This window comes from Neodiprion lecontei, chromosome 2 (genome assembly GCF_021901455.1).
Source record: "Neodiprion lecontei isolate iyNeoLeco1 chromosome 2, iyNeoLeco1.1, whole genome shotgun sequence".
Taxonomy (NCBI): Eukaryota; Metazoa; Arthropoda; class Insecta; order Hymenoptera; family Diprionidae; genus Neodiprion; species Neodiprion lecontei.
The window spans coordinates 36,640,959-36,667,421 of record NC_060261.1 but is presented as its reverse complement, the minus strand read 5'-3'; the positions used below and the strand labels follow the sequence as shown (position 1 = coordinate 36,667,421).

The window sequence follows — 26,463 nt, the reverse complement described above, 5'->3', positions numbered from 1 at the left end:
AGTTATATCCGCGCAGAACGCGCGGAAAACCCCAGGTCAATTTTTATCACGCAAACCGAGCGGTCGCCCGGTCGGCCGGCCGGCCCGAGCGTACCTATAAAAAATGCCTCTTTACGTATGGGGATTGGTCCGCGGAATAGGGTAATGTTGTTTTTTTCAACCCTGGTGGAAAAAAATTCGCCCCGTTCGTCGATTGGTCGAGAGGACAGATGACGCGGTGAGCGACGTGCCAACCTTCCTCCCCCGCCCCCCGCCCCCCCTCGGCCCCTCTCCCACCCTCTTACCCCGCCTTCCCTGTGACTCCGACATCGTGGTGGGGGTGCCGTTACCGAGTGAGGGGCGCACGCCGGGCGGAAGGGGATGGATATTGGATGGAAATATCATTACGTTCGAAAAGCCTTGGTACCCTTCCGAATGGAAAAAAATAATATGGGAACGAGAAAGAATAATGATCGCGAGAGGAAACGAATGAAAAAAATTTATACAGATGAGTAAGCAGCTCGTATGATGCACGGTTTGAAAGGACAACCTCGTCGAGATTTGTTCGAAGAGGATTTCTTGGGTAGCTGTAAATCGCGATTGCACGGCTCTGCAGTCTCAAAGATGTGGTGCATCATCGAACAGGGCTGGTAGCGGTCAAATCCTTTCAAAAAAGTGAGAGAAGTTACCTTGAAATTTATCGTTAGAAAAAGTGAAGCGGAAGTAACTGGTCAGAATTAATTATTGCAAAGTAATTAAACGACGAGTTTTATTCATATCGTTAGAAATAGCTCTATTTTCAACTATTTCGCTGTGTACAGGTTTTCCACACTACAAGAATGTATAACTGCACTCGACATTCTTGGTAAATGAATGACAAGTGAACGACAACTCGGATTTATGAATTTATTTTCCCTTAGAGCGAAACGTTTTGATACAGAAACAATGAACAATGTAATCACAGTTGATTTTAGGAAATCAATCTGTGGCTGATTTTCTCGCTAAACATATTATACTTGATACCGCGTGGGAAAAAAATTGCGCAACCAAATTTTTTATACACGAAACACAATCTCGATCGAAAAAGTGACTCGAGTGACCGTTTCTTGTAAAAAGTGACAAAAAGTGACTAACAGTCGGAAAAGTGCCCGACTACCAGCCCTGAATTCGAATGATAATCATAAAAAAAAAAACAAGTGATTATTTTACTGCTCACTACTTTTTTCACTCCTTACAGACGATAAAACTTCAATCTTATAAATTCTTCTAACTGAATATCTCTGCGTCGTTTAATATATTTCGACTTTTTCTTTCAGGCGAACATTACCAGATGGTTTCGTCAAGTCCGTATCGTAAGAAAATTGTGCCTGAAAGTCACTGTTTGCCAGAATTATTAACTGCAGCTGCATCGGTGAGTGAGATTTTTTTCCGTTGAATATTGATAAAACATCTGCATATGAAACGTGTAAACAGAAAATTGAATAAACTCCTCCGTCAATCAGGGAGATTGTGAAGAGAAATGGTAATTTTGTATGAATTATCTCAACCGTAAGCTTTGCCGCTGTATCTATGCGGTCAATTTTTTAAAACGCTGTATTTCTTCCTGAAAATGTTCAATTTCCAAAGGGATTATGATTATCCCGCAACAAATTACCAAATAAACGCAAAAGATTCGAGAAATATTATTCTGGAAATCAAGTGTTCCAGCCACTCGAATATTCGACTCTTCAAACTTACGTTTAACCCTTTCGGTTACGAAAATGCACAAAAATTCAGGATTTTGCCATGGAATATGAAAAAAGGAAATAAAGGGTGCCGCTGTAGTGGCTTCTGTAACCGAAAGGGTTAATCTAGGTATACCACACCTCAACAAGTCGAGTTGACTTGTTGAGCAACTTGGAATCCCGTTCCATCCGGAGCCGAGTCTCTGGGTTTTGATGGGAATTTCCGCCTGGTCTGAGATTGATGTCTGGTCAGTGTATAAGTTGCAGTACGTAACCACGCGGATCGTAAATACGAACGTCGAGCTGAAGATTCCCTGGGACTGCAAGCTGCATGTTTCGGCGAATGACTCCAGGCTATATGCCGCGATATTTATTCTGCACTTGCTCCCGACAGTGCAACGTGATCAGCGCATTAACCAGGCGGGCTTGGCTCGTTTGGTTCGCAATTTTCATTATCTTTTTTTTTTTCATCTTGTTTTGCGATTTTTTTGATTCTTTTTTTTTTTTTTTTCATCCTTCATTGTGCTCTATTTTTTCACCCCCATTTTTCCCGCTTCCCTCGCAACAACGTCCTTTTCCGACCGGCGCCTGCCTGGGATGCGTTTTTATCGATTCGTAGAGCCCAACCGATGCCCCTGTGTCTCTACATGCATGTGTATATCTGGTATATATATATATGGGAGTATTTATGTACCTCCGCCTACATCAGCTCTCACCCTTGTGCATTTCCGTGCTATTCTCTATCCTCACGCCGCGTTTTTACGGATAAAAAATTTGACAGATTGCCGCGAGACACAACAAGCGAAAACATTTACTTCCCGTGACTTTTGGCCTTCTTATCGACACTTCCGACGGTTTTCTTGCTTTTTTTTTCCTCTCTTACCTATGGGCATACCGAAGCATGCGAAAATCGATTTATTCACGAAAATTTGTACACAACTTTAGAGTACGCGTCAGTGAGTTCGATCTTATGAATTCTACTTTTTTTTTTTACCATTCGTTGTGCGATGTACGTAATTATTTCGTTCCATCGTTTACCTGTAAAATTAAAGAAAAAGTCTTTCCAAGTTTGTTTAATGTCATACGCGTCGAGGCATTGAAAAAACTTTACCAGTATAACCGCGCTGATTCTCTTCGAAGAGAGCAGTATTCTAGCTGTTTCCGGAAGTGTCAACACACCTGTGGATCGTCCACACCTCTGCTGTTTAGAATAATAAGTAAAACACGAGCATATAACCTATCGCGAGAGCAAACGGTTTACGGTAGATCGTGTTTCGCACTCGATTAATTACACGAAATAAGAACTCGTCTGCAGCGTGAATTTAATATCGGGAAAGAAGCAATTTCCGCAACTGTAGGCCACTCATTCCGTGCGGTATGTATAACTATTTACCCCGTACAGTTTATCCTCCTTCCTGTACGTGTATACAAGAGAGAGAGAGAGAGAGAGAGAGAGAGAGAGAGAGATAGAAAGACAGAAAGAGAGAGATGATCGGCGGCGTGACACGGAAGAAAAAACGACGGTGTGTGTAGATCGGGGAATACGCGTCTCTCTTCAACTCGGTTTCCGTAACTCCCCCTCACATCGCTGCCTCCTTCTCTCTCTTTGCCACCAGTCTCCGTGATATTCTCTCTTCCCGCTGCACTGCTGGGTCGAGTCTACGTAACGGGGGAGAAAAAAAGTGGAACAAAAAGGAGGAAAGAATGAAAAAGGAGGAAAAAAAAACGCGGAACCCGACCGCAGATTGCTCCAGCATCCCCCCCTCCCCGCAGACCGCCGAGAGCCCAGAGGTGGAAACATCCTCGACGGGCTCTGTGTGTAGTAAGTGATTCGGGAAAAGACAGAAATGCCAAACACCTGTGGAATGGTGACGATTCGGCTAAGTGTTGTTCAACAACCCTACTACACATACCTGCGCATACAGGGAATCACGGTTAAACACATTTCACTTCTCATCTTTCGCGAAATAAAGTGATATATCACACAACGCGCAGAAGGACAATCCCCATCCCTCGATTTGAGACTTGGCTTGACGGATTAAGCTCGAGCTTCATTCAGCTTGATCCGCATGAACGGCATCGGCGAGTCGGTCGTACAATGTCCTCCGACGATTGGTTGGTCGGAGAGGACGAGTTCTCAGGTGTGCAATTCGAAAAAAGCACCGGAACGCTTGTTCCAGAGGTGACGGAGATGATCCGACAAGTCAAAAGTCGCGTGCATCCCGCCGCTCCTGGACCTTGTCCACGTCCGCGTTTATCGTCCCCCTTCGGGATTCGGTTTGTAACCATGGAAACCCTAGCTCATAATGATCTTCCACCAGCAGGCTTGTGCAGAGTCCAGCAACAGCACCCTTCTCACTTACCCGCGGCACACGCGCGCACGCACACGACTATCGCATCAGCTGGGGGATGAGGACCAGGATGGTGATGGTGATGGGGATGAGGATGGGGTCGAGGGTGGAGGGTGGACGGCGCGCATCCACTGACCGGCGAAACGCACGCGTGGCTTCGGGGTGTGTTGGTGCGTCGAAGGGTCATCTTATTACAGTATAAAGTTATCGCTAACTTCGTTCCGCAACATCGATCGCCGCCCGCTATCTAGTGCCGCTATCGCCGCGGCTAACTGCTCTCTCCGCGTTCTATCGATGGACCCTCTTATAGGTACGCCTCTCGGCCAACAGATACTGGTCAAGGGAAACGGAAGTGACGAGCTGTGCCAGACTCGATTATACGTTGTCCCGGAATTGGTCACTCTATACGAATGCTGCCACCGTCAAAGTTCAACCTATACGTGCATACTCTCCTTGTAATTACCTATCCTACCGACTGACTATTACCTCGACTTTCAACACCCATCCGGAATAGTGTCGCGCCAACATCCTCCTCACCTCCGCAGAGGTTCGATTTTATTTCACCGGGTAGTCGGTGTTTTTTTTTTTTTTTTCTCTTGTTATCAAAATTTCAACTGTGGAACTTTGTAACGCAAATTATTCACCAGATACCGTCCGTCGAGTCAAATCGGAATTTTTCGCTAAATTCCAGCCAATCTTAAGACAATCCGACGTAGCCTGTAACAAGATATCAAAGGATGTTGAGTCTCTGATTGCCAGAATTAAACTCAGCTACCGAGACGTACTTCTTTACTTTTGAAAAAAATTTGAAATACTGACTAACATTCAAAGGTCGATTTATATTCAACTTTGTTGCGACGGATTTTGGAAAAATACAAGTGCGGGAGAAATAATCAATATCTGTATTTTTTGACCCGACATTTGCGAACACCGTGAAAAACACTAATTCCTTTCATCAAAGAAACTTAGTGCTCTTCAAAGGGATGCAAATCTCACCTCGCAGATTTCGACGCAGGTCACATAAATAAATTTCTTCTTTAATGTATTTCAACCCAAGAAAAAACTCCTGCTTTTCATACATGATGTTACACGTATACAAGTCGGAGCCTCGTGGCAAGCTTCGTCCTATATACCAGAAATCGGATTGAAAATACCGTTTTCCAGTTTATGATATAGTGGAATAGTACACGAATGTATAACGATCTCGCATTGATTACCATCCATCCCCCCCTTCCCCTTTTTTTGTTCTGCTTTCCGCCCTCATAATTTCAGTCGCTAAAAACGGCGATTGAATTCAGGCTTGATTTTGGGGTGATAAATTTTTAGTCCCAGCTACAAAGGGTACGCTAAAAAAAACATCGAGGTTGAATTGTTAGGGAAGGTTTCGGTTGAGCCAATATAATGTTCACGAAGTGCTGAGTGTATTCCGGAAAACTCCTCTTTGATTCCAGCTTTGAATTCCTGGCCACACATACGTATGGGTACGGCCCCGAAAAGCCGTGCCGGTAAATTCAATGATTTTATGCAAAAATTGCACAAAGGGGCAACAGTGCTTTGCGAAAGTAAATAATAATAATGAAAATGGTTTTACAAAATAAAACGGGGGCCCATTCTCCATTTGGCTGTACGCTTTGCAGTTTCTGCTAATCATATTTTAACAGCAATTCTCATTTCGATAAATTTTCACACGATAAAAAAATAGCAGCAAAACCACCGCCGCGCGCCGCCACCATTACCATTTGGAACAACTGGGCAGACAGCGTAAAAATGCAACGGAAGAATTCGAAACGTATTTGTTTTATAAAAATTGAATTCGTTATTTGTTAGTTGGGCATTGCAATCAACGGCTCGACTCGGTGAATTAGTCCTTTATCCTGGTTGCATGCGGTGCGGATAGAATTTATGCGTGCAGCAGCAAATCCACTTCGCCTTTGTCTTGACGATCAGGGTTGAATTTTTTAATCAATAAACAATTAGTAAGCTGGAAGTAAATGCGGAGGAAAATGCCGCGGGGTGCTTCGGTGTCCGATGCCCGTGGAATAAAAAGGACGAACGAAGGAGATATCTTGCTGGAATCAAGAGAGCAGCGATCGCTCACTTGAGAGATAGACCGCCCTCGAGGGCGAGGAGAAAGAAAATCGCTTGCGGGTAGGCGTAAATAACAATTGTGCAAGATAATGAGAGCAATTAAATAGAGTTGTTAAAGTTGATTACCTCGAGGCCGGCTCGGTATGACGATGTAGCGAAATTGCGAGCCGCGTGGAAACGTAATTCGAAGGAGAAAAAACGCGATACAATCTGCCTTCATTCGATAGTGAAAAATCGAAACGTCGAAAACGTATTTTACATCACACACGTGCCGTGCGCAAAGATCACAGCTAGAAATTTTTTCACGAAGGATTTGTTAATTAGGCGAGAAAAGGTGTTAGTGTCTAGTAATTAAAATAATTCAAACTCGTCTTCCGCGCTATTTTATATGGATATTCTTTTTATTCTTAATCATTTTCTATTCATCGCTTGAAAGGCTCTTGATTTTAAGTGCAGCCTTTGATAATTTATAATAAGGCTCTGAAAGGCCCTGTCATTTTCCATGTAAGAGTTGCTACCCCTCGCGAGCGACCCACTTATGCAAATTGCCAAGGGTTAATTTTACCCCTTAGACTCTCTACTCTTGTTAGGTGCAAGACTGACGTGACTAACTACAAATTTCTTCAGCTTCTTTTTAGTCGGCTGAAACTCCGAACGAACCGTGCGTGCAATGATGATTCAAAAATCACCAACTCGCAATTAAATCGGTTCCTCGTGTAGTTGCCAATTTAGAAAACCAATTATACATATATATTTCATGTCGAGAACAAATAGAGGCAAAGCATACGCGCACTGTCCAGCTGTTTTCTTGCAGAAATTAGTCCGAAGCTGTGGGGGAAAAAAAGTTTTTAACTATTTAGAAAACCGAAAGCGGTGGAACAAATGGCCCTAGGGATCGTGGGCAAGGCTACTGATTTCACTTTCCACGCGTTCACGGCATCATGCACTTCTCTATAACTGCATGGCCGATAATTGCGTGAAATATCATTTTCACCCGGGGGGCGTGCACCGCAATATTTCCGCGATTTCACAGCTCAGGGCCCGTCCCCAGATCGTTGCACGCGTGCATTAAACCAGCTGGAGTTAATTATCCTTTGCACAACGCGCCGATCCCTGCTATTCCGCTAATTCGACTCCTGACGTGAATTTTATTTCTATACAGCAAACGCACGTGTATATACAACATCACGTTTTACGTCACAGACCGATTCCAACGGGTTGTTCGATCGCTGTGAAAACTCTTGTGACGATCTCTTTCGCTCTTCGGGGGCGCGAATTTAGCGAAACGTAGTCGAACACCCGTTATGAGCATTACCAGCTTCGGGAAATCTCCGACGTTGAAGTTATCCCGCAGGCAACCCCTGCTCAGCCGGGCTTCCCTCCCTGTTTGAGGTACCGGCGCCTATCTACAACCACCGCTACTCATTATGCTAAGCACCAAAATCGATAGCATTAGAACGGCAAACCCCAGCCGTCTGATTTCGCGCGACCCTTTCGGTCCCACAATTGCTTCGGATCCATCAATATGCAAGTTTCCACTCTCGTGCCTCTGCATACCTAATTCAACGTAATTCCAGCTAGATTTCCAACTACTCGCGGCATTACACCCCCCCCCCCCCCCCCCCCCCCCCCCTCACACACACACACACGAACGCGCGTTCGTGATTTACGTACGTACAATCACGCTTACACCAGCCTGCCATCTTTGTTCAACCCTCAATCTTATCGATGTCTGAGTCCTTGATTCATCGACCTCGCTCAAGTATACTCCATGATTACAGAGACGAATCGTTTTGCTAGACATATCTCAGAATGTCAGAAAATTAGAATAATTTTCAAGTGATTATCAATAAACAAGCTGCTTCATTTTTATGAAATCCAAGTTTTATTTTCAAGCGATTGTCGAGATCTCTGTAAATTCGTTTTGAAAAATGGCGACGTGATACTGGAGTTTGTCGAGATTTGTTACCGCTGTGTTTGAAAACCGTGTCGATTGGATACTCACCCCGAGTTGGTCTAAGTTTCATCAAAAACCTACTGTTTTGAATTGAAAAAAAAAAAAAAAAAGTGAAAGAGAATAGACATTGTAACCCAGATTAATTGCAGCGGTTTGATGACATTGTTGAAAGGCATTTCGCGATTTCTACTGTGAAACAGTGGCGAGAGTATAGAGAAAATCTTGATAAAACGATGATGGGAAAGCAGGGGAGTAAAATCTCTCTCCCGATTTTACCAGCCTCTCGGCATCCGACCCTCCGGTCTACATTCATCTCTCGGTCTCTCCATCTCTCCTCTCATTCTCGCGCTCGCTTGAGGTTATACTCGTCGAGGGGTAAGTGATTAAGCGATACACTTGCCTTAATTCTCAGCAATTTCACCACTCACCGGACGATCTGAGTTACCTTACTTGGTACGGTGCAAGTCGATCTACAAGCTCGACCCTGGATATTAGAGGCTGCAAGAGACGACGAGAAATCATATTGGCTGCGTAAAAAATATTGCGCAAATAGCTTGAGTTGCAGAGATGAAGAAAAACAATTAAACATATTTGTACAAAAACTTACTAATCGACGGCGGGAATAAAAATAAAAAAAAAAAACAAAAAAAAAAAAAAAGAAAACAGAGGTAGAAGAGAAAAAAAATTGAAAAACAAAAAATGGCGAAGCGTGGAAAGAGGTCGGATCGCATCGCGGAATCATGGAATCGTAGTCGGGTCGTAATGAAAGGTGGTTGGAATTGGACCCCCTTCGGTGCCGGAGCTGGAACATCCGAGTGAATATAATTAGAGGATTGGGGTGGAAAGGGTGGGTGGGGGGGAGATGACGTAATCAAAGGGTGGTGGACATGGGACCGTGAGAGGAGTGGGGATATGGGTGTTCGGTCCGAAGGGGAGAGGGGTGGAAATTATCATTCGCCGAGTGGCGGGAGTGCGAGTTCCGCGAGGGTCAGACCACCGTATCACCAGGCACCCGGCACCCTGCACCTTCCAACCTATCCAGCCCGCACCTACAACGGTGGACAAGTTGATGCCGAGGCGGTGGTCGGGTGGACGGCTGGACCATGGCCTGTAGTTTTGTCATTAGCCGATAGAGCCGACCGATAGACGACAGATACGAGATTATTGGCTAGGTTGGCACTTGGCCTCAAATGGCCCGAAATGCTTCGGATTAGGGGGAGGGAAATTCGTGATCGTTGCTAATGAGAATGGATTCAACTCGCAGACGCCGGCAGGACGTTAATAATTAAACTCGAGGCGTCAGCGACGTCGAAGTGTCGCCGTTCCTTTACGTCCCCCAACCTTGCCGTGCTATTTCTCTCTCTTTCTCTCTCTCTCCCTCCTTCTCTATTTTTCGTTAACTACAAGATAGTTCGGGAGCTATCCGAGAATCATTAATCATTGCTTTTCAATAAACCGAAACGTTTCTCGAAACAAGTCTAGCTCAGAGTGTATTATTCTTTTTCGCGATTCGGAGATATTCTCGTCGTTATAACTAATTGTAAGGAGTAGTTTTTTAAAAGTCTCAAGTAACAATTTGTACACTGGCGATATTCTTCAATTTAAATTACTTGAACAAACACTTTGCAGGATAGGTTTGTCCAAAGTTTGGAATTACAGGGAAAAATGAGGAACTTCTCAATTGCAAAAACGGAACGAAATTGTCGTTGCAATGCTATTGCGGAACCTCGGCAACGGGTGTATAGGATATACATGTACAGGATTGCGAGAAGCAACGCGGAGGCGCAGCCCAGCATCTATATGTAAATATGAAAAACGATATTTTTCGAATCATTCGTTACTGTTTGGCATATATTATTTATTCTGCATCTCGTATATCTTTCGTTTGTACGCGGGAGCTGCGTTCGGCTCGGCCGAGGCGAAAGAGAAAAAGTATTGGCAGAAATAATCGATGGGGCATCAATAATTACTGGGTTGAGCACAAAGGCGCGGGGACAAGAGATTTCCCGTTGATGTTCGCAATTTTTTCCAACCAAATGGAGTCACGAACGAAAATTATAACGCGAAATTTTTTCAACCGATTTTCACAACCGAATATTTTTTTTCACGTACAATAGTTTTACTGCTTGAATTCTCTCGCGCGGTTTCTATCGAATATAGAATCATATATAGGAGCTTCCAATACACACGGGGGCAATTCGAAACCCCGGGCCTCTCGCAACGCCGTCGAAGACGGTAAAATTCCCGTTAAAATTCCATTATGATCAACTTTTGACTACGCTTGCCTTTCCCGCCTTTCCTCCATAGATCCCCGTTTACATCCACCTATGTATGCACGCTTCCAATAAAAACTCTTTCGTCCCGTCAAGTGAATTTATTTTCATCGATACGCGACTCTTCGCGTTTTCTACTCTCCCCCGTATACCGAACACTTCTCTACATAATGTTCTCAAGTTCGACGCGTTGCTCGCCTTTCAAAATAATGGCAAATTTTTCATTTTCCAACGTTTCCAACGCTCGTTTGGTGCTCGTGATTCTCACCAATTTTTGCAAATGAATTCCTTAAAGCATTTCACCCTCCTTATTCCCGTGCATTGTTTCTCATAGAACGCATAATTAAATACGCTCACTCTGCGGAAATGCAGTAAACGGCACGACCATTGATATTTTTATGATTCTAATTGTCCTAGCGGCGAAGGGCGTTTGTTAGTTGAAGAGATTTGTTAGAATGTTTTAGATAGCGATTTCTCACCCGTATAGTTAAACCCCTCGCATGCCGTTAAGTACTTTCGAGGCATAGTAATATTCAAAACAGAGGGCGTTTCTTCGGCTACTAAAACATACCGTATTTCACAGGGGACTGGATGAGCTGGACATGATAATTATAAACGAATATGAGCTGAAATATAGAGATATTATACGCTGAGTTGGGGGGGCTGTTACTTCATAATTTTTCAAGAATTATTACGGAAGGAAGTAGCCGTCTGTTTTGCGGAAAATAGGTTTGTTCCTTCGTCCATGCATATCTCTCCTGTAAGATTATTCTTCGATAACTGTTACTACTATTTCGAGTTAGTTTATCACAATACCATAGCGAAATTTCTATGCTATTGCTGCGCTTCTTCAAATGCCAATTTTTTTTTTTTCTTCTCTTTTCTCTTCTAATAAGAATTATTTAAAAATAAGATTGCTAAACGATCACTGCGTTTAGCGGTCAAATTTTATTGTAACCTCTGATTGATTGATAATTCTTCGGTGCGAGCTTCTTCGAGTCGTCTGAATTTCGGACCGATATCCGGCTCCAGGAACAGAGTTCTCGAAACTTCCGGGGGAGAAGACCGGCTGCTTTGGGCACGACGAAGACGGCGAACACGACCTCGTCGAGGTTATATAACTCGCGGCTCCATTATTGCACGTCGATTAGCTACAATTAAAATATTTCGGCGTCTTGCGTGCACCGCGGATATTAATATAAGGAGAGAGAGAGAGAGAGAGAGAGAGAGAGACGTATGATTGTGGAAGTTGGCGTACGTAGACACGGACATTACATAGAACGCAAAGGTGCGCGTAGAGCGCGAAAGCTCGTCCGATTATATGTAAATTATTGGCAAAGCCCCGCATACCGTCATTGATTAAATAATCTTACGGAAACTCTGGTAATCACTTATTTATTACGGCAATTATTTAACCACCTATTAGGTATGCCGAGGATCGAGATATTGCGCTATTATATCTCGTAAATTCAATTTAGATTTTACAAGAAATTAATACCATACATGCCGACGCAGAATTTAATCGCAAATATACCTACGCGTCTTTGTCTCACAATCAGTTGAGGTAGTTTCGTTTTTTGCAACAGCTGTATAAGCAGCGTCAAGTCCAGTCACGTGGAATGGAATTATCTTTGCCCGTGCCGCGAAAAAGAAATATCACTCTTCTCGCTGTATATTATACTCATGCAGATAGATACCTGCAGTATAGGAGTAGGTATAAACCGTAAATGCGTAAGCCCCATTGATCACTGTTGGCCAATAGTATATCGGCTTAAGTTACACTCCCGCCTGCCGGTGCAGGACTTTTCTAACCATCCGAGGCACGCCGGTGCGCATAATAATTTTATCTGTTTCATCCATTCATTCGGCACTATCGCTATAACATAAACGTTTAAGCCTGGGTTTCTATACCGACGCGCCCCGCGGTTCTAGGGCTGCATAAATTATCGGCGAATCGTTACGAATAGTTTTGTGAATATATGAAGCTGAAAATTAAACGACATTCTGGAAACTTTTGGCTATAATTTCAGAGCTTCAAAATAGTTCGCTCTATAATTAATTCTCTAAACCGATGGGCAGAGGCCGGATAGGGATTCGACTAGGCGTGCCTTCGACCGATAATCGACCCCCGCGTTTCTTTGTCCGCAGCGCATATGGTGGCTTCGATTATTTTTACACGTGAAAAAGTATAAATGAAAGATGAAAGAAAAAATCGTATAAATGAACGAAACGAAAGTAACGGAGGCGGCTGATTTTTAAATTTCGACGTACGCGTCGCATCGACGTGTCGTGTCGACACCGAATGTCCTTGCTTCGGGGGTTCGGAGGTATGGCATTTATAGCATTTAGCTTGGATGAGGCGCAGCGGCGAGGGTGTCGTCCTAGGCAGAACGGAATCAAGAGAGGCTTACTAAATATTCAAGCATTACGTCTCTGCATAAATTCATTTCATTACACCGCCGCCAAATATTGCTTTTGATGCTCTCTCTTCCTCTCACTCTCACTCTCTTTTACTCACTTACTTACAGACTGCGCACTAGGATATCGAATCCACAACAGTTTCGACGAAGCTTAAACCTCCGAATAAATGCACGCCCAATTCCCGATCGGTCAAAATATATTTCTTATTATATTCAATGGCAAGATTTGAAGTATGCATTGAAATATTTTGGAAAGACAGTTTTTCAATGTGCACAACGATTGTTACGAAGGATGAAAAAATGCCATTACGCTTTGTTTGCGAATTCTCAATAAAATTAATGTAATGTACACCTACGTATCATTCAAATTAGTTTTTACGTTTTTTAAATAAAAATAATATAGCCTCGTAAGAATCGTTGAAACCTTCTGCCTTTTCGCTTCTCTGAGTATTTCGCGAGACCGTCGCACGGTAACCGAAGTCAAATGATCAGGAATTGGGAAATGAATTTATTTTCCCATGGCATAAATTCGACAATATTAAACGTCGGTCGTTTTTCATGCAAAAGTATAAAGTCAAAGATATTGAAAACAAGTCGAGTTGCGTGCCATCGGTGATTGGAAAAACGGAGAAAGGGGCATGAAAAAGGTGTCGACACGTCACCGCAGGCGGAAGAAGAGAGTCGGGCCGAGCCTGTAAGGCATCAGCTCCCGTTGCGAGCGAGGCGTCAGACCGGCCTCTCATGCATATGGAGCATTTCATTATATTAAACCCTTTCAATGTATAATTTACTTTTGCGTGAGTCATTTTAGTACGTATACCAGCTTATAACGTACGATGGGTCTGCGCGATCGGAAGTTGCGCCTCGGCGTCGGCTGATCTCGATCTCGCCGAGGAATCGCTTCCCGACCCCGTTTTCGACGTCTCGATTTCGCACCTATGTGCCATCGCCGACGATAAGAATTCGAATTTTTACTGCCGAGAACGCGGAGACGAAGCGTCGATCTCTCAACGAGGCCGTAATGAGCCCAACGGCGAGTCATTTTTGTAGTCATGATACATTTTCGTTATGCGAAACGAATGCCCGGTCTGCGAATGGCGGATTCTTCGCAATGCTAGTCGTCCAGCAGTTTATTACATTCCTTGGAATTAATATGCGAGACTATAAATTGTCCTCTTCCACCGGCATTTGCATTACCATGCAGCCGGTAGAACCTAGTTTTTAATTAATGGAAGCCTTGATTCATTATGTAAATACGGGGATGATTATTATAGGCGAAACTAGTGTAAGACACCCGCCGTCGTTATTATCTTTCGCTCTCTTTCTCTCGTTCTACCCCCCCCCCCCCCCCTAACCCCTTCATTTCCTCGCTTCTCCTCTCACGCCTCTTCTTTTTCTTCCTTCCATTTTCCTCCCCATGCCCCGCATCGTCGTACTTCGACATCTTGCGGGGAGGAGGCGACGTTTCACAATTAAGAGAATTATTACCTGACCGCGGGGAGATATATTGTTTGAGGAAATTAGCGGACCAAGAGCCGTTGAAACGTAGGGCAAATACAGATGTTTGAATGAAAAAAAAAAGGAAAAAGAAACGAAAAAAATGAGAAGGAAAAAAAAAAAAGGAAACGCAAAGGCCAATTGAGAATAATACTTGAAAGAGGTTTGAAGCGATGATAAAATTTATAAGTTCCATTGTCTTCTTTATTATGCCCCGTTTCCGGGGAAAAATCTCTCAATATTTTCCTTTGCTTCGGCTTCTGCACGCCGCGCTCGACTCGACATCGCTCTGACCCAAACCCCGACGGAAATTAACGAGTGTAATTTTAATGAGAAAATTATTCAAAAAATAACCCCGCAGCAGAAATAACAGCCTTGTTCAGAGTTAAAAGGGGGACGACGGGGGTCGGGGAGGGTGAAAGGGGGTGAAACGAACGGCAAAGAGGGGTTTTTGTGATTCAAAAAACAAAGGAAAGTACAAGGCATCTTTTTTCCCGGTCACTTCTCATCGCGCGGAGTCGCGACCACCGGTCATCTGGGAAGCACGTCACTTCACTACGCGTTAGTCAATTCGAAAATTACCTTCATCCCTTGCAGAATCTCTGCAGGACAATTCGGTTCTATATAAATTACAGAATAGCAATACGTTCTTTACTCTTCGCTAGTAGGTGGTGAACGTTTTTTTTGTTTTTCTTAAATTTTCGCTCGCTCGTACGTTTGTATATTTGGCGAGCAAAAATTACATTATTTTTTAGGTTGTTTCATCAGTGCTAAAAAATATGCAAACCACCCTTTTTATCTGTCAGAGGAGTAAAGCCGCATTTCGGATCCTCTCTGGCGAGCAGCGTTGGGGTTCGCTGGGTGAATCGGACATTCACAGTAACACAATTAGACCAACAATCGATAGGAGCTTCTAGCGATGGCTCCGAGCAACCACTTCACCTCCGGTTTTCTCAATTCTCCTGCAATTTTTTCCCTCACAAGTGACGATCCGCAATCGTTGCTGATCGCTGGACGTCCGGAGGTGATAACAAAAAAATAAATAAAGTCTACTCGCGACTGCGTTTCCTTGACGATGTTAACGGTTGGAGCGTCGGTCATCCGCTGACGATTAAATCGTCGAGTGACCGAACGAGGCAACCAAGCTTGGCCCTCGGAATGGACAGTCCATTTCAATTTTGAAGAGTGAAGAAACAAAGGAAGAAAAATATCCGAATGTCAGAATTTTTCGAGTTTGTTCGTAACGCGTCGGTCAACACTTTTTTTCATTACGTCAGGCGGGTGTGGGGAGCGTTTTGTTCACGACAAAGGCTGCTCCTACCTCTTGCTAGGACACCATCCTGACGCTGCTCTGACGCTACCCTGACGCCACCCTGACCACCCGCCTTCCTCGCCCCCGCCCCCGCCTCGCCTCGCCCTTTGTCCAGTGTAGGATTTCATCCCCCACGTCCTCGCCTCGCCCTGCCACCGCGGTTCAATCCCCCCACTCCAGCAGACCATCCCCTATCTCATTTGGCCTCATTGTGCCTTAGCATCCATTGTTTTTTAAATTACAAACCCCACTTCTCCGGAGTGAACTCGATTCCATTTCGATTTTTTGAGACACAATCACCCGGTTGAAATATTTCCCACGCTCAAGATTAACTGATTAACAATGGTCTCCGGCATTTCACCTTTTGTACCTTTGTATGTAATATACCGCATACTATTCGAGTAATTAGAAGTGAGCTCTTCGTCGGTAAAATATTTCGGCATTCCGTGTCTATTTTTTAAAACTCGTTTATCTCGGATATTGAAATTTTGCCAGCAATTGCTGGCCAGTAGTAAAACAGTTCTACGTCAAGGCATAAATCAATTTTCATCAATCTTAAGCCAATATTTATTTTAACTTTGGGATCCGAAAGGATGAAAATTTCAATTTAAAACAACGATTTACCAAAACACTTTCTCGAGTACCTCATTAACGTTAGGATCTTAAACTCTCGACCGCATATTTAACGACCATAGACATTGCATTGAATGTTGAAAACGGTTTCTGTGTAACAATCATACTCGATTTGCGATAGGAAATGAAGCGAAGCACGTGACGGAATGAAAGCGATATCGAAAGCTACCTATACGTGTGTAGACTCGAATAACTGAAGAAATTTGTCAAATTCTTTGCATTTATTCGTGAAAAAATAGGGAAAAAAAGCGCACCGCAACGAACGAATCCGTGTCTCCGCTGTCGACCTAACCCCGGTCTTCTCAAGTATCGTCAAACGTCGCATCGAGCGTTCCAACCGACCTGATCTTGCTCCGCTCGCGCGTCAATGAAACGATTTCATTACTTTCTGGGGCATGAATCATTCGAAAGGAAAACATTACACCCCCCCGCCCCCGCGCGGCGAGGGAAATCCGCCAACACGTACGTACGGGCGTGCAAACAAAACGGGCGAAATGACGAGGAGCGAACATCGCGATCCAGCGCTGCGGGATGGGAACGAGTCGCGACACCACCCGGGCAACGGTCACTACGCGTGTAAGCCACACGGTGCGGGCGGAGGTGTCCTAGCGTGGATGACTCGTCATTGCCCGCGGCAATCGGGCGCGTGCCACGCACACACGTCGGGGTAACGTCGACGCGACGCGTCGCCTGCAGTGCGGGGTGTTGGTGTTGGTACGAATACGCACGGTCCGCAGTCATCGCGGGTGGGCTGCACCACCACCACCACCGCCACTCAATTACTCGGTTCCCGCGGCCCGCTGTGGAATCATTTACCCAATCATTTAGTTACATCAACGCGACGCGGTGCAGCTCTGCCCACATTCCACATTGGTCATTCTACGTGTCATACTCTCACCCTCGTTTCAGCCGGCTATCGTCCTTCCGAACTAGCCCGCGTTGATTTCGCTTTATATCGGGTTATCATCGCCCCGTAGTAGCCTAGATACCGATCCCGATCGAGCTCGTATCGAATTAGTTTGACAGCGCCGTTTAAATTATAATAATAGAATTAGGTGACGCCAATTCCTCACCTACGTCTCACGTATGTTTCGCATTTTGCAGCTGTTGAATCTACCAAACGTGGCGATTACACCGTGCAAGATTCCAACCGTTTACAGATCCCGGCACGGAACGATATTCGTGCGAATTCGCTCGGTATTACGCAATTTTTCACCGATTGCTAATGGCGCGTGAAATTTCTAACGGACTGCGATGCGTCGACGATTTTCACATCGATTACAAAATTTTACATCCTGTCAGTTGCGCGAAAACCGTACGTACGGAGTCACTTGAAAAGAGATCGCGTTTAACTTCTAATTGATCAGAGAGCACCGAACCACCACGGCATGCGTCTTGGGAACGTGAGAATTTTTAGATTCACCGGATTGCAAAAATTATTTCAATCGTCCTTATTCGCGTCGTCCTACGAATTCTTTGATCGTATTAATGTTGTGTATAAATTTCACTTGTTTATGATCAATCAGCGATCAAAAGATCTGAGAATTGGGCTACGGTTAATTTGATTCTTTACAACGGCTGATTCCAGTTTTGCTTATAGTATATTATGAAACCGTGGAAGAACCGCGACGTATATCTGCGAAATTGGGTCGTTCTAAAATTTACAAATAACCGATTCCTGCTCGCAAGTACGAGTTTATCTTTTTTGTCAAGAGTATAGCTTTTTTTTTTGTTTTCTAAACTCTGCAGGGTACCAGAAAAATAAAACGTGATTCGCGGGCTTATCTCATAGTTGTAAATCATCTGGAGATCGATGGTGCATCAATCAAATTCGGACGCAGGGAACCCCGTTGAATGATTCAGAGGTAAACTCATTTATTGAAATATAAATTCTTGGTATACCTACTCCCGATATGTATACGCTGTGTATCAAGGCAAGGCAATGTTTGTATAAACTTTTTAAACCAGGCGACGGGTGTGTCACTAATAGACAATGTTTACCGCAGCGTACAACTTCATATATAACTAGTGCATACAACAATGACGGATGTGTTGAGCCAAGTCGTTGATTTAAATAATTTTAACAATTGTCTTTTGAGGTCAGAGATTTTTGAATTTTTGCAAACATTCTTAGAGCGATGATTTTTCTGTCTGTAAACGAAGTGGGGATATTTTTTTTTAATATCGTGATGCGACGATGTGTGTTTATTTACATTTTTTTTTTTTTTTTATTCAATATGCAGTGTCATCACGACAATTGTAAACTGTAATTTATTTAATCTAAGTATAGAAACTTCGAAGTGATTTAGAAGCGATTTGAAAACAATTTGACACCTGATTTAATTCCCTGCCAAAAGATATCCACAAGCATTTCCCCTCCATAGAATATCTCTGGAATCAAACTGGGAATTGATTTTTTATTTATTTATTTATTTTTTTTGCTTCATCGATCAAATTTTACGACGAGGTATATATTTTTGAATAAATCGTTCGCTTCTGGGTTATAATTTAGAGATACAAAATCGATACTACGAGACTGAAACAGTCCCATTGTACACGCGGACACTTGGTTAATTGTCGCAAGTTGTTTTCGTATAATTCAATTAGTATTAATTACTTATAGTTTGATTAAATACAGCCTGATAATATTAACCCTTGGATCAGCTTCGCAGGTAATATTTGACGCGGTGTAGAAACGTTAAATGTTCGACGTTGTTAAACCGTCGATATCTGCAGATTCGGGAAATGGAAAAAACAGCGATACCGAGCAACGTGAAACGAAATGGCGGAACGAAGCTAAGGTAATACAACGAACTGCGGTGCGGGATGGAGTATGGCAGATCAATACAATTGCACGTTAGTGCTAATAAATAATAGGCGGTGAGCGCGAAAAAAGCGCGTGAGGGGAAGGGGGGGGGGGAGGGGGGGGGGGGGGGGGAGTGGGAGGAGGGAAGATCGGTGGAAAAAGAAAAAAACAAGTATAGGAAGAAAAAAAGAGAACCGTTGAAATAAAAAATACGGGCGCATTGCAACACGACGACCAAAGCGCGAAAATAATACGCCTCGATATTCCTATGCCGAGCTATTCCGCGCCTCCACCTGATCCACAGCCACCGCCTCGATTCCACCCCTCAACCTGCGAAGCCAACCTCCTGATTTTTTTTTTTTTTTTTTTTCGCCGCGACTATATTCGAGATAAATTCCTGTCAATGATGATTTTTCCTTGAATTTTTACGAGCGACGCGTTCGAGGTGTTTCCTTTTGATTTTCACCTTTGATACGTCGCAAAACGACGTTGAGATATACCATCTACGCCTATACACGTACCTACCGACGGTCGAAGCCGCGTGAACTAAAGCAGGAGCCGATACGATGTTTTATTTTCCGCCCATTTCCATTAATTAAACGTGATTAATGCTATGCGCGGCGCTCTCTTTCTCTCTCTCTCTCTCTCCTCTCTCTCTCTCTCTCTCTCTCTCTCTCTCTCTCTCTCTCTCTCTCTCTCCTCTCTCTCTCTCTCTCTCTCTCTCTCTCTCTCTCTCTCTCTCTCTCTCTCTCTCTCTCTCTCTCTCTCCTTCTCTCCTCTCTCTCTCTCTCTCTCTCTCTCTCTCTCTCTCTCCTCTCTCTCTCTCTCTCTCTCTCTCTCTCTCTCTCTCTCTCTCTCTCTCTCTCTCTCTCTCTCTCTCTCTCTCTCTCTCTCTCTCTCTCTCTCTCTCTCTCTGGTCCAGCACCCCTGGCGGACACGGTGCGTATAATACAAGCTCGTCGTTACGGCTCAGTCTCCGACTACGGCCTTCTGTCAAACGTGTTTCGTTAATTTTGAAAAATAGCGCTAAACAGTACGGACGATATTCAAACGCGGTCACGAATTTCACCTGTACTATGCAGGTATACACGCGTACCTGCAGCCCAATTCTCCGTGACATCTACGGCTGCACCCCTTGCAGAAACGAGGAATGTATACCCCTGCCCGCCTCTCTCTTTCTCGCTTTATCTCCGCACGTGTATACCTATGGGCATAAGCGAGAGTGGCTGAAAAATGTACGGCAATTTTTTACGTTTTAATACGCCGGGTCGCTGTCTATGTGTGATATGTAGCCACTCGGGTGGGTCGCGGGGCGAAAACCGGGCGCTGCAGCAGCAACCAAACCCGGGCTTTTTTTCACCCCGTCGATAATTTGTTTGGATAATTTCCCCGCAACGCATTGATCTGCACGAGGAGGTATCGGTGCACCCCGGCACCCGCGGACCCGCAGCTGAGCAGGAAAACGCGACACACAATGCAGCCTAGAATTTCGAACAAAGCCACCCCCGCAGCAGCGCTGATGCCGCCGTTCGGTACCGTGTAAAAATCGTACGGGACAATTCCTGATCGTGAGTTACCGACGATTCGCTATTTATCCGTCGCTACGCTCCGCGGCAGCCCCGCTTCTATCGCCATATCCCGTAACCGAGTATGCAGTGTGCGGCTCTCGTAGGTGCGGATTGCAAACAACAAGTGTAACAGATACGGCGACGCGATATTTTTCAACGCTTTATATCCAGGAATACGGCCGAGCCAAAACGACGCGACGCGGCTACGATTCGATTCGGGCAACGATACCGCGGATCAGCGAATACCGGCGACAATCGGTATTCGTCAGTCGTTCGTCAACGAATTTTCATTCCTTTGCGCGAATTCGCTATTACGCTGGGAAAAGACGGTTTGGAAACAGGCCTGAAACTCCCTTGTGTTAGACTTTTTACTACTTTCTTTTATTCGTCGGGAGATTTCTCACGCGACGAAACTTTGTTCGGATTGAGCTTGAAATTATTTTCAAAATTTATGGGCGACTGCTTGACTTACTGTCAAATGAATTCGTCTAATTGCAAATGAACGTGTTGCTACGTATAATGTATAAACCGGTAGAATTTTAAATCGACAACATCGTACGTATCGTGTGATATAAAATTGTAACACTAGCTTACAGTAAAATTGGAGTACCTTGTATTTTTGATTGGAGTTATTTTAATCTTGGTACAAGTTTTTGCGATTTGCAATCGAGCGAACATGAGAGGTATCGCATCAAACGCCCGGGATTCAAATCGCAGATGTTTAAAAAAGTCGGCGCATAGCTTATCTGTGATGAAATTTTTCGCCCTACTAGAAAAGCGTCGAACCCTACAACGAGACAATCCATATCCTGTAAACCGTAAACAGGATTATTCTAAGAGTTGAAGTATCGGAAGCAACGAGAAGAAAAGGAAAACCGAAAAGACAAGAATTGAAAAGAAAAGAAGAGAGAACCGCTCGCGGTCATCAAAACAATGCGCACTGGTTCTAACGGGGGCAATAGGAGGGGATGTTCCGCGAGGGTGAGAAACGAGGGTTGGAAAAGGGACGGGAGACGAGTCGAGGGAAAGAGAAGAGAAGCGAAGAGAAGAGAAGAGAAGAGAAGAGAAGAGAAGAAAAGAGAAGAGCGGAGCTGAGCGTCTGCTTTCGGCTTGCGTTTCACCCCACTTAACCCCTCGCGGCCAAGTTGGGGTCTTCCTACCTACGAGTGAAGTTTTAATTAGCTTTTCCGAATTACTGATGTAGCAGCGTCTGGCTCGCCGCTTCACACTCCTTTACTCGTTGAAACAAAGAGCTTGTCCGTTCATCCCTCTCCCCCCCCCCCCCCCACCCTTCCTTGACTTTTTTCGTTCCCACTCGTTGGACACCGGCCAACTTATTTCATGCTGCTTATTTCGGCAATCTTAATGAATATTTTTTAGGTCCCGAAAATTCCGCACCCCTCCGACAGCTTAGGATTTTTCTTTGCGCCGGCTTTTCGCTGTATCAAATACGCGGATTAAACGATATTACCGCCATTGCAATAAATTCACCCCGCAAACGTGACAATGTTGTGAAACAATTGGACCTGCTTTCTTCATTAACGCACAAATCTTGGGTTATTTTTTTTTCTCCTTGTTGTTGTCGTTGTTATACATTTACACCCACCTGCAACTCTGCAACCGGATATACTAATTGATAAAAGGGTATTTATATACACCAGTCTAAGTAATACGTTTATCGTCTTCTACTAATTGATTGCAAAACACCCACCTTTACTCTATAAGTACCTACCTGCACTGCGCTGCTGACTAACCGAAGCTCGACCGAAAAATCAATTTCTTTCACCTAATTTTTCCGACAACGCTCAGAGCTCGAAAATCTCTTTGTAAAATACTATGGATTGAGTTTCATAACTGAAATTTTCAAAATCTTTTCTTTCCAATTGTCTCCCAAGTTTTCGACAATATTTGTGACATGTGACACTTTTCTAGATTTATCGGGAAAAAAATTATAGAACCACAAAATACTCGACCTAAATTTTTGCCGATTTAATTTTTCTTATTTTGTCAAACATTCACATCGAATGAAAAAAAGAACATCCTGCGCAGAATCTTGCGAGATCTCAGAATTTAATATCGAGCTGTTAATGTTCGTTATTTCGGTGTCGATGGTATTCGAGTTTGATCTAATTTCTTGTACTGGTTGAAGGAAATTTATGAAAATTCTTAGAATTTGGGAACAGCGTTATACGTATGCTTAATCTACGCTCCGTCTATGCGACGTCAAGAGCGCGAATATATGAGGCAAAGGGTTTCTGAATAAGATCAAACGGCAACTAAATTACACTTCACCTTGCACCTTAAGGCAATCTTACAATTAGGCTCACGTCTTACCCGGTTCGTTGTCTTAAAGCCCCGACTTTCGTCGCGTAAAACACCTCGGAGTGTGTAAGTGCGTTTGATACGTGTGTCGGTTCGCTGTGAAGATTGGATTCGCATTCGCCGTAAGGTGGGTGACACACCTCCTCATACCTCTGCCGGGCCAGGAACGAGTGACTCGTTTTGTCGGGGGACAAGCTGCCGATAATACATGTAACGCGTACAAAGATTCGAGGAAAAGACAGAGAGAGAGAGAGAGAGAGAGAGAGAGAGAGAGAGAGAGGAAAGACGCAATACATACATATATATAAGTATATGTATAAATATTATATGTATATGTATATACGTGTATATATGTATGTATACGCACACCTGCCTAAAGAGAATTAACATAAAGTGATTTAAATTCAAATTAACATCTTAATTAAAATATGTCACCTTGATTTACAAAGTGCTAAATTACGCGCGGCGAGAAGCACGAGGCCTGCAGGTCGCGGGTTCCTCTTCACCGTGAGAGTCTTTCCTGCTTCTCTGACACACACCCAGATTCAATTCTATTAATTATTTGTGTACGAAATTTTCAGCCTCCGTCAAGGACGACGAATCCCCCCCTCCGTCTCAAACGAGAGTCGCTTTCTGTGCAGAGTTCCTGAGAAATTTTCACCTTTATTCCTACACCGTTTAAACCGTGCTGCAGGAAGTCCCGCTCACTCTCTCCCTCACCGTCTCAGCTTTACAGGCATAGCTGTTAATTGAAATTCACCAAAAAGTTTAGCCTCGATCTGTACCAGTTTCTGATTCACCTTTGTAGCGAAGTTCACGACTCGACTCCCCCTTATTATAAAAAACGTTAATAATTACGATCCAACGATGACGGCTGATACCTTATTTGAGGAAACTGATACAACGGAAGATGAGAACACGGTCGTGCACGCGGACATTGGCGGAAAACTAAAAATATATAGGAGGTAAAGGAAAAAAAAAAAAAAAATCAAAAGGTAAAGCAAAGACCGAAATGAAATGTGAAAATAAAGAGAAGGAAAAAATCGGACAGAATCAGCAGTCCGGGAGTAACAATGGGGGGTTCAATTGAAAAAATAATTTAATGTGTCCTTTTAATTAAACAGAGAGGGACAGCCGAAGCGACGAGGAGTGCAGGGTGATTGGGCGGTACGGAATGGCGGGGTTTTGGTGCAGTGGGAGGGATGCTCGGACGGACGCGGAAATTTAAAACCTGATCAATTGATAGGACGGAATGAAAAAAAGGTAGGGTTGACGGGAGGTCGGGGAGACGGGGGCGGATGCGGGATTGCCGGGCATTATTCTGAAACGTGAATTTGTTCATTTGTTTGTTCCCGCTGTATGCGTCTGCACGCCGTGCAACGCGGCGCACGGTGCATCCTTTTATCGGCCGAAATCCAGGCTTCGAATTACCGTGCAAATGAATATTTTTTATCGCTAAAAGGAATTCGCATACACGCCCGTTGCACCCGACCGACTGTTTGGCGAGTACGCGAGGCGAGCAGCGGGTGAAGGTATAAACGAAACCGCGGACCGTCGATGGGGAGAAATCAAAGTCGACGACCGAAAATTTTTCAAGTATTACCCGAGCTCGGGAGGAATAAGAGGAGAACGGCCTCCCCCTGTTTCTTTCCCCGAATCCGCCCTGCGGCCTGGTACCGAAGACGTATTTCCGGTCAGCCTGCTGCAGCGACCTCGTCGAAACCTGTACGTGTGTGCGAGCTTTCCTTCCATTGGATATTATTACGAGATGAACTCGAGCATACGTAAACTCCGAGTGAAGGGATCTACAGTTACCATAAGGCAATATGAAACTCTTCAATCTAATATGGCTTGAGGCGGCGACGAAGCGTGACGTCACATCCCTCCCGTCCGTTGGTCATCTTGAATATTGAGTCCACCGCCAGCGGACCGGAAGTTATGAGATTCGGATTCTTCCCCTCCATCTCCGCCTCCTTCTTTGACCCCTCGTCAACGATCCCGGTCCATTCCCGTGGATACACGCCGCTCTACCTGAGACTTCGTATTTCAATCATTTCATTTTTATCGAATTTGAAACACAAGCCGGCGACCCTCGATTTGGTCACGGTGCGAAGTAAAATAACGCCAGGAGTCGCGGCATCGTCATTCCGCCTATCTTTGATGGAGATTCTCGTCTTTCGGTATTTCTTGAGCACGTGACGCGAGAATATCGCGGCTAGATGCTGCAACGTTTGATTGGCAAATTTGCCCCCGTATTCGGACTTTACACCGTCGTAGGTATAACGCTGAACAATTTTCGTTGCGTCAAGTATTTTAGTTTTCCATACACAGATATAACGGAGCTTTCGGAATATACGTACAGGGACGAACGCGAGGTCGTCCAACAGGCACCCGGCCTCACAACAGGGATAGATGGATCGGGTATAAAGTACGGCAGGAAATTGATGAAAGTTTAGATTTTTAACCGAGCTCGTCGTGTAGGAAATACGCGCATATGTATACGCGTATATATATTATTTTTTTACCACCCTTCTACGGTAGATAATAAAGTTGTTGACCGTACTCGTTTACCAGCAGAGAGCCCAGCCCGCCTGATTGCAGTGCAGGCAACGTCGATTGGAAATGTAATCAACTATTCAACGCTAACTAAGTGTACTTTTGTTCATCAAGGTAGAAATAAAAATGATGGAAAAGAGAAAGAGGGAGGGTGGAGGCATCGAGGAGGCGAGAAGAGACGGGAAGAAGTAAAAATGTACGGATCCAAATACTTTGAAAATCACAGAGAAAGAGTTCGAGGGTTCGGGCAGACCCGGCTGGTCGGTGTGCCCATTAGTATTAATTTATCTACCAGTACCGGAAGGGGGAACGAAACAATCGATAATTAATTTGTTGCGTCAATTAAAAATGTAATTTAAAAATATATGAAAAGGGTGGTGGCGCGGATTGTGGGAGGAGGGGGGGGGGGGGGCGGGAGGGGGAGGAAGTGGGCGAATGCAAATGAATTATTAAAAATTTAATCAATCGAATCGGTTGTACCTTGCTCGCCCATCGTCGTTGTAATGACTATTCATGCTGAGAGATGGTTTGCGCAAACGAATATTTATAATTTGTTTATTTAAATTGCGTCGGCTCGAACCGCGCCGCGTCCATTCTCCCCGATCGAGTTATTACATTCATCATTTTTGTATAATAATGTCTCTTCTCTTTCTCTCTCTTTCTCTCTCTCTCTCTCTCTCTCTCTCTATTTCTCTCTCTCAATAAGACGATATCTCGTCCAAGAATTATGTCGAACTCGGGCCGATCGACTAAGAACAAGTATTGCCGATATAGCTCTGTACATGTATACTTATATATATGTATATATTGTATATATTGTTATATATTAACATTACACGATAGTTATTCCAATCGATGCACATTCCGTTGAGCGACTCATTACGCGGTAAGCGAAATGGTTGATCGCTATTCGTTCAGCTGTACAGACGTTTCGATAAATCGAAACGGGTCGCGTCCCTTGTATCCGTGTGTAGAAT

General features: G+C 44.2%; 1 protein-coding gene across 1 annotated transcript in view; it reads left to right on the top strand.

Annotated features, from left to right (window-relative positions):
* Positions 1-1,296: 1,296 nt before the first annotated feature.
* Positions 1,297-26,463, top strand: part of LOC107224580 (POU domain, class 6, transcription factor 1) — a 161,366-nt gene continuing 136,199 nt past the window's right edge. Inside the window, exon 1 of the mRNA XM_046731092.1 lies at positions 1,297-1,390. The gene's annotated coding sequence lies outside the window, so the exon portion shown is untranslated. The remainder of the gene's footprint in view (positions 1,391-26,463) is intronic.